Source organism: Chrysoperla carnea, chromosome 5 (genome assembly GCF_905475395.1).
Source record: "Chrysoperla carnea chromosome 5, inChrCarn1.1, whole genome shotgun sequence".
NCBI lineage: Eukaryota > Metazoa > Arthropoda > Insecta > Neuroptera > Chrysopidae > Chrysoperla > Chrysoperla carnea.
This window is the reverse complement of record NC_058341.1, coordinates 38671311-38679625: the sequence shown is the minus strand read 5'-3', so window position 1 is coordinate 38679625 and position 8315 is coordinate 38671311.

Genomic DNA, 8315 nt, shown 5'->3' with positions numbered 1-8315 from the left:
CATAAATAATAAATATTCTTTAAAATCATAAATCATTTTCGAATAGGAAAACATGTAATAAGGTTTATCTCACTCATATTCTCCTATTACAATATATTAAAATTGTAGTACTAAAATTAAAGCTCCGCGATCTTAGCACCTCATGTGCGGAATTTCGATTGACCAATTATACCATCTGAAAGGTCAGAAATTGGTCATAAAAGGTCAGTTGGTCTCATTAATTGGTCAGCATCAGAAAATTTTTTATTAAAGATTGAAAAAACTCCACCTATGCGCGATCGGGAAGCATTCGCTGATAATTGGTCAGCTAATATAAATAATTGGTCAGTTTAATTTTATATTCAAAAAATAATATAATTTCGAAAAAATTTTCAATTTTTTCAACATTTGTACTAGGAGAACATAAGTGGGAATTAGTAGTTCCTGATAAGGAGAAAGGTGAGTAAGTGTTTTCACCCCGAAAGTCTAAAATTTTATTTTGGCAGAAAGTTATTGGTCTGGCCACTAGAGGTCACACTCACCAAACACGGGTGTGCAGACCACTAACTTTCTGACTTACGAGGTGACAACAATTACCTTGCTATCAGGTACTACTTATTCCGTCCGTCCTTGATGTTCTCCTAGTAGAAATGTGAAAAAAATTGAAGTTTTTGAACGAAAAAAAACTAATTTTTTCATCATTTACTAGGCAAACATGCTGTGGTGGAAATTTGAAAAAAAATGAAAATAAAAATCAGATTTTGCTTAAAAGATTTAATGAACTTTTTTTTAATATATGTCCTCACCTAGTTTCGAACCAAGGGACTATTTATTCGAAGTCAGATACGCTAACCATTATACCACTAGGGCTCTGTTATTCGTATTAATAAATAATTATATTCATATTTTCGACTTTCTTAAATTATAACAAAAAGTAAAACTCATTTTCGGAAAATTTTGAGTAGTATTATTACAAAAAAAAATGGCAAACGAAGTTTGAAATACTTACCTATCGTGAAGTTCGAAATACTCACCTATTTTTAACTGAAATAATATTGTATAGCTACAGAGAGATGGGGAAAAATAAAATAAAAACAGGGTTTTTGAGTTTTCAACTTTATTTAAATGAAATCAAAATACATAAAAACTATTTACGAATTACTTGCACATAATTCCATATAATTAATTTCATCTTAAAAAAATTTTTTTGCATCAACTTTTTTTTTACAAACCAAATACCACACAAAAATAAAATGAAAATCCAAAAAGAATATTACGTATTTACAATCCAACTTCTTTATCTCACCTATATTTTATAAGAATTTGTTTGTACCTTTACTAAAAAAAAATTAATTAGTTAATTAATAATTTTGTTCTGAAAGGAAAAATGGGATAGAATAAAATAAAACAAAATTTAAAATATATAACGATATTTATTTATTTATATTAATTTGAAAACGTTATTCCGAAAATTGATTTTTTACTATATAAAATAACCATTATTATTATTCATTCAAATTTTTTATAGGTGACATATGTACAAATATATATAATACAAGTGAAAACAAACAATTGACTGAGTTAATTGTTGAAATACCATGCATAGTCAGTGTTGATTTATTTATCACATTACACATACAAACATGTGACACATACATAACTGATAATCAAGTATAGTACCTATTATAAAATTTCCGCCTAATTGGCGCCCTCACGAGTAAACAGTGATGTTTATGAAAAAAAATTTTACATTTAAACTTTTGTTCTATCTCTAACGGTTTACAAGATGGGTCCTACGGACCCAAGACCCAATTCACCTATGATGCTCATTTACGAACTTGACCTCACTTTTTACGTCCTGAGTACGCTGTAAAAATTTCAGCTCGATATCTTTTTTCGTTTTTGAGTTATCGTGTCCACAGACGGACGGATGGACGGACGGACAACCGGAAATGGACTAATTAGGTGATTTTATGAACACCTATGACAAAATTTTTATACTAACATCATTATTTTTAAGCGTTACAAACTTGGGACTAAACTTAATATACTATGTATATTTCATATATACATGGTATAAAAAGAGTGAAAAATTTAAATAAAAGGAAAAATTCATTTTTTTAAAAGTAAAAATTTTATCCATTTTTTTTTTTTTTTGATATGTACTACTATCAAATATTTTTGTACTTTTTGTTATTATTTTGTAATAGGAGAACATAGCGGGTTATATAGATAATTTAAACTTAAAAAAAGTGGAAAATTTATAACACAAGAAAAAATTCATTTTATTTAAAAGTAAAAATTTTGACCATGCCAGGATACGAACCAGGGTACTTTATTTTAAAGGCATGTGTTATACCCACACAGCCACTCAGCTTTGTTTTTACCGTATAAATTAACTTAATTCTTACAAAAAATCTTTAATAGTCTTACTAAGAGAACGTGACAAATTAAAAATAAAATTCTTATTATATTAAACATAATTTCGCTTATTCGAAATACTTACTTATTCAATCGGCTTTGTAGTCAAATTAGGTCTATTTAATCGACTTTGTTGCTGTGATGAACCAAAATTGAAATACCTATCATCAATCAATCGGCCTTATTTTACTCAAATAAATCGTAAAATTTTGTGAATTTCTTAATAGGAGAATAGAATCTGAATATAATACTTATTTGTAAAAAACTAACTCAAATAAACAAATACTTTTAGAAATTATGGAATGGGATGATAAAATAGGTTTTTACTCAAAAATAAGTCAAAATTTGATGATTATATATTTATTTTCTATAAAACTTCGTTCACTAAATGTCAGTATAAATATAATATTTCTTTATAATATGTTTTTATTCGATTTTTATTTAATTAAAATTAACTACTAAAAAATAATATTTTAAGACAAGATAGTTTACAAAAGTTTAAAAACATAAACACAATATTCAACACAAAAATTAAAACATTTGATTTTCTTTCAATTATGATATTGTCAATTAGAATTATATTTTATTACAGATTTTCACCAATTATTTGTTCAAAATTTTTTGTAAACCATCTTTCTTCATTTTATACAGTTTTGATAATAACATTTATATAACAGTTTAAGACTACGTGAAAGTATAGGGTGATCAAATAATAGTTATGTATTTTTTATATAAAATAAAAATCAAACGGTATAAGATATCAATAAGAGTTTAATTATTAATTTTAGATATTGGTGCATGGTTTTTATTTAAAAATGATTACATCTAAAAATCACCTTTCCGCGGTAACAAAGCTAGTTTCATATTCAAAAAACACGATTCATTTATACTTCCAAACCATATAAAACTGTTAATTTTCGTAAATTTGAACGTGATTCATGATCAGCATGTAAGCTGATATTCACTTCAAAAGCAGCAATTTATTCAAGCAGAATTATTATTGCATGAAATTTCATCTTTAAACATGAAGCCCATTTCTGGTTAAATAACCATGGTGAATAGACCATAATTACCGCTTTTGGAGAGATGAAAGCCCACATAATACGTATTCTTCGAGAATGACATTTACATTTACAACCGATAAAAGAATTGCTGTTACCGCAGAAGTGTAATAATTAAAATGAAATCATTTTAAAATAAAAATGCTATGATCCAAATTTAAAAAAGTTATATTAATATCTTATACTGTTTTGTTTTTATTGCAAATTAAAAATATATAACTACTATTTTGTCACTCTTTATATAATTATATAATTCTCTTTTATCCTCTTTTTATTTTTAATAACACCAAGCGTTTTATTTCACACAAAAACAATCGATTTTTTATTATCATTAAAATAAAAATCATAATATTGATGAAATTATTAAATTAAATTATAATAATTGAAAACAAAATTTTATAATCATAATAATTTTTGCATCCAGGTTCCATGTTCCTATAATCTGTTGGACAATGTTTACATTATTTCATTTCGCAATGACTAGGCAACATTTTCGCGGTTAGTTAATATTATTCTCCAAAATGATCCCGTCATAAAGCGAACAAAAATCAACTATATCACGTAATTTTTCCCATCATATAAGCAATATTATAGTCAACGATAATGAATAAGAACTCTAGAATTTTTCGAATATTAATTTTATATATTATATAAATACGTATTTCGACTACCATGTTACTAGTTGCTAATTTGATGATGATCTGTATGATTTGATGCGGATCACAAATTATAATAATCGAATGGTTTAAAACAATAGAGTAAAACTTTTTTTGATATAATCGATTGTGATTTAATAGTTTTATATTTATACAGAAAAATTTTGAATATGTTTACAAAAATAATTAATTTGATTTGAATGTCAGGGATGGTTGAAACTAACAAAATTGATTTTTCGATTAATCGATATCTTTTTGCAATATAAATGTGTAATACGAAACAAGTTTACCTTCATTTTTCCACCTCTTCATTCATTTGTTCTACAATATGACGATAGCATTTTTGAGAAAACCAAAGAATTGAATTAAGTAAACGATTGAACCTACCAGTAAATGTCAAATTGAGTTCTCTACTTTTGATGAGCTGCGCGTTGGCATTGGGAGAAAGCACAATGGCAAGAATAATTAAATTAAATTATCTTGTACTTGTTTGTGATTTGATGCACTTGCACCAGTGATTAGGCGTAATGTTACCTGTAAAAATGTCTATTAAAATTGACAGAAACTTGAATCAAACTTAGAATAGAAATGTCCTGAATGACTTTTCCTTCAATAATCCACTAACCAACGGCCTCTCACATGAAATTTTTAACAGGAACAAGATGAAATAGCAAAGAACATTATCTCAATTACGCCCGCCATTCTACTCTCTTCCAGTGCGATTCTACGCTTCGTCGCAATAGGAAAGGTTATAATCATCATCTTATCATTGGACTGTGCTTTCCATTGTGGGAAAGTATTCACTTGAAACCAAATCAGAAGTATACTTTCAGAACGGAATTATTTTTAAGTCATTTAAGCTGATATTGTGAAAAAACGATTAACAAACGAACAAACTCTTAAATAAATAACGCAGGTATTTTAATTGTGGTGTTATCCTTAAACAAACTGCGTTTTAATAATGCGTTCCTCAATTACCAAAAAAACGCGAATCCTTTGAATAATTATGCGATTTTTTGATAATGGAACAAATCATAAGATCGCAATGAAATGTATAAAACAGCAATAGATTCTTAATGTTCAAAATAAATTGATAAAGATTGTTTTTGTCACGATTGTTATACGATATGTAAAACAGATTAATTTTGTTTCCTTAAACAACTTATTATATAATACCCATAAACTATCTTTTATATAATTTACATCAACTTTTTTGTTATATTTAAATATTGATGTAATTATTTCGAATCAATGATCGAGTGAATTAGAAATAAGCTTAAATGTGTGAAAAAATTAAAAACAATAAACAAAAATGAATCCCTCAAAAATTTGTATAAGTAATGCCTGTGTTTTACAATTTTTTTAGAAGTCAATATCAGTTTTGTACGCAAACAAACTTCTATTTCATTTTTTTTTTATTGCACTGTCGTATTTTTAAAGCTCTTCAACGAATGTATTAAGTCGATAAAAACACTCTATAACACTTGAAAGCAAAATGTTGAATGGACTAAATAATTATCGTCCAGAACCAGTTTGCTTGTTTGAATTTTGCTTTCAATTATCGCAAGCGGTTCTATCGGCTAAACGCATCCAATATTGTTTATTTTTTTACTAAAACTATGTCAAAATAAGAAAATATTTTGTAGAGAAATTTGTTTTTCCATCTCAAATTTAGAAAAACAATTATATTTCCACCAAGTTAAAACTGTAGAATATCTTTGGAGAAAATCTTCACATCTATGTCAATAATGCAACGCAAGTCGCAACCAAACGTTTGTTGTCATTTCATGACTCCAAATTAATCTGGAAATAATTTTGATAAAAGATTCTTATCATAGATATTTTAAAGTTTAAATTTGACTTTAACTTCTTCAGTGGACTTCGGTGTTATTGTGAAATAAAGAACAAAATAATTGTTTCAATTAATATTTTCAAAATTTAAAATAAATTTTCGTCATGTAACGACTAACTACAGAATCAGAGATGTTACGGGCCGTCTATCCCAAAACCTTAAACATTAACTGAAACTATAACATATCTACTGAAAATCAGAGAATTGCATTTTTTAAGTAAAGCAGTCAATATGGACGTTATCTATTGTGCAATAATTTAGCAAAAATTAATGTAAACAAAATTTACTTCCTGTTAATCGGAAAAATCAAAAAACTTCGTTTGTGACTGTTTAAAAATGATTTATTCGCCGCCGTTACGTGTTTACGATAACGTAATACATAGAAAAAGTTAGTCTAAAAATTATTGAGCGGTCTTGCACGGCTTTAGTCCTCGTTACAAATGTCTGTTTCTATTCGAAATAAAATTCAAACAAAAAGATATTACTTCTTGCCTTGTAAATATTTTCAATCCAGTTATAGCATACAATTGTGCAGTAATAAAACACGCAAACTTAACCTTTAATAATGGCTAAGTAAAGCCATCGACTAAGTTCGTTTAAAAACAGTACACAACTAATTCCAGCAATTTTGTTATCTACTCCTTATTGATAAAACATTTATTTCTAATAAAGGATATTTGAACCCGTTTTTTATGGATACATTCTTTTTTTTGCCGCCGAATGTATCCATTTATTATCAGTGTCCTTATTTTCTTGGCATTATGTTTTAATACACTAATTAATTTTTTTTCGAAATATTAAATTCCGATATACGATAAGATATTTTATAGTTAATTATTAGAAATAAAAACGTACGATTTTCTTCTTAATTTAACGATAAAAATAATTCATATTTTCGTTAAAGGTTGATGAGTATCACAACTGTCGCGGTGTTAACAAAGGTAAGCTTTTATGTTAAAAATTTTGCCATTCCCTAACAATGTACGAATATTGAAAACATAAATTTTAACACAGGCGTCTACAGCTTATGATTCAATGATTTTTTTTCTCTCAGCTGTAGCGCTTGTGCAATTTAGTTAGTGGAAAACAAATTTCGAATGAAAATACAACTAAAACGAAGCATTTTCTTAGTCCCGGGTTTGTCTCGCAACCGAAAAATTTATCATGTATACATTGTTTACAAATGTAAACGGTAATATCATGACATCATTAGATTTGAATGAGAAAAATTAAAAAAGTACTACATTGGATTAAACGGACTTTGATTTAAATTAAAGTTTGTTAGCTTTTCATTGCTAGACATACGGCGAGGTTAAACTTTTATAAAAGTGTATTCGAATGCATATTGATGTCTCTATCAGATAAATTTCACTTTTAAAGTTTAAGCCTGTTTTATAAACTGTTAACACCTTTTTTAATATCAAGCAACCTCAATAAAGCTGTAATTACACTACGTAATAAATTATTCAATTTTTTAAACAATTCATAATTATTATTCGTACATCGAGACAAATTGTATTCGAAATTGCATAAACTCAAAGAGAATAAAATTTATTGTTTTTATTTAAATTATTTTAAAAAATTGAAACGATTTCTTACGTAGCTTAAAACAGTTTAATACATTGTTCCCAATCTTCAAAAACAATTTTTCTTTTAAATAAAACTCGTCACTATTATATGTCTATATATTTTATAATCATATAGCAAAATAGAAATTTTTCAAATAGTTCAAATTATGGATTATATATATATATTTTTTTTAATTTATAGATTTCGAAATTTACATAAATGATTAATAGATACATTTATTTAACAAATTCAATTAAAAAATATTTCTCATAAATTTTCTACAAAGACAAACTACAAAATCAAAATTATACATGTCAAAATATTAAAATTTACAATCGATCTTGTGACAAAAATATTTTTGTTTTAATAAATATAACTAAATATGAAATTCTTGTTGTATCTCAAAAAATAATTAAACAAATTTCTTAGTATCTTTGTAGAAACGATGGAGAATTTTATTCAATTAGCTTTATTCCGTTAATACCCATTTATAATAAAAATAGGACAAATATATCCGCTCTAATTGCACGCTTTACAAAGAACAATCTAAATAAACACGTTTTAAAACAGCCGTGTTTATTTCCATTACAAAATTAAATATTAAAAGTTTATATTGGAATCAATTCTGAGATGGAAACAAAATCACACTCATACTCCAGACAGTCGACTAACAACTCCGAGCTTTTAAAATAACTTTAAGATCAATCGACTCTCCCATTAAAAAGCTGAAAATTTCTGAGTACTTAAAATGCACGATCGATGATTTTATGGACGGTT